The following is a 1,342-nucleotide window of genomic DNA, read 5'->3' on the forward strand; positions in this document are numbered from 1 at the left end:
TTAAAGGAGTCTGGGTCATCTTTCAGTTGGGGAAGCTTAAATATCTCCCTGATCTTGTCAGAATTGGTATGGATGATCTTTCCTCTGACTAAGGTCCGATGGTCATAGAGAGCAGCTCCAATTATTCTTTGCCTGTCTGTCTGCCATAGATTAGCATAGAACTCCTGAACCATGTTCCTTCCCACTTTTATTTCAGGATTGGCCAGAATTTCCCAATGCCTGTTTCGGATTTGCTCTTGGATCTCCGGATATTCATCTTCTTTCAGATCAAATCTGACTTCCGGGATCACTGATCTGTGACTCATTATCTTATAGTAATGGTCTGAATGTTCTTTAGTTAAGAACTTCCCTTGATTCCAAAGTGGCTTTGGATTGCTTTCTTTCTTTCCTCTTGGGGTGGTTTGCTTTCCTTTAGGAGCCATGATCTTTAGTGAGTATGTTTTTGTGATCACGGATAAACACACCAAACTTAGAGCGTTGCTTGTCCTCAAGCAAAAGAGAAGAAAGAAGAGGGATAAGAGGAGAGCAATTGTGGAATGGTGATGATGAGGAGGGCGCCGAATACAATATATAGGGAGGGGGTGGGAAATTTTCGAAAAATAAGAAAGAGATAAGATAGAAGATATGATTTTGAAAGATATGATCAGAAAAAGATATAATTTTAGAAGAGAAAGATATGAATAATAATTTTAAAAGATAAATCTAAAATTTTTAATTTTGAAAAAGATTTTAAAAAGAAAATTGAGTTTTGAAAACAAATTTTAAAAGAGTTGGATTGGATTGGAAAACCATTTGTTTTTTTTTTTGGGTTAAGATATATTTAAAATATTTGAAACATGGAATTTTAGAAATCAGGGTTTTTGGAAAACTAACTTGATATGATGGAGGACAATTTGGAACATGTTTATGTAAGAAATCATGAATTTGAAACATAAAAATTTAGAAAAATTAGGATTAAAAACGAATTTGTACCTCCTCCCACCATCCTGGCGTTAAACGCCCACATGGTGCATGTTTTGGGCGTTTAACGCCCAATTGTTGCTTCTCCTGGGCGTTCAACGCCCATTTGATGCTTCTTTCTGGCGTTGAACGCCAGGAAGTCCTTTGTTACTGGGCGTTTTTCTGAACGCCCAGGATGCTAGCAGACTGGCGTTAAACGCCCAGAAGGTGCTTCTTTCTGGCGTTTAACGCCCAGAAGATGCTCCTTTCTGGCGTTTAACGCCCAGATGGCTACCCTTACTGGCGTTAAACGCCCAGTGAGTGCTTCTTTTGGGCGTTCAACGCCCAAAGTGTTTCTTACTGGCTTTCTCATGCCAGTGAGCTTCCAAATTTCCCTGTAACT

This window comes from Arachis duranensis, chromosome 4 (genome assembly GCF_000817695.3).
Source record: "Arachis duranensis cultivar V14167 chromosome 4, aradu.V14167.gnm2.J7QH, whole genome shotgun sequence".
In the NCBI taxonomy this organism is placed as follows: Eukaryota; Viridiplantae; Streptophyta; class Magnoliopsida; order Fabales; family Fabaceae; genus Arachis; species Arachis duranensis.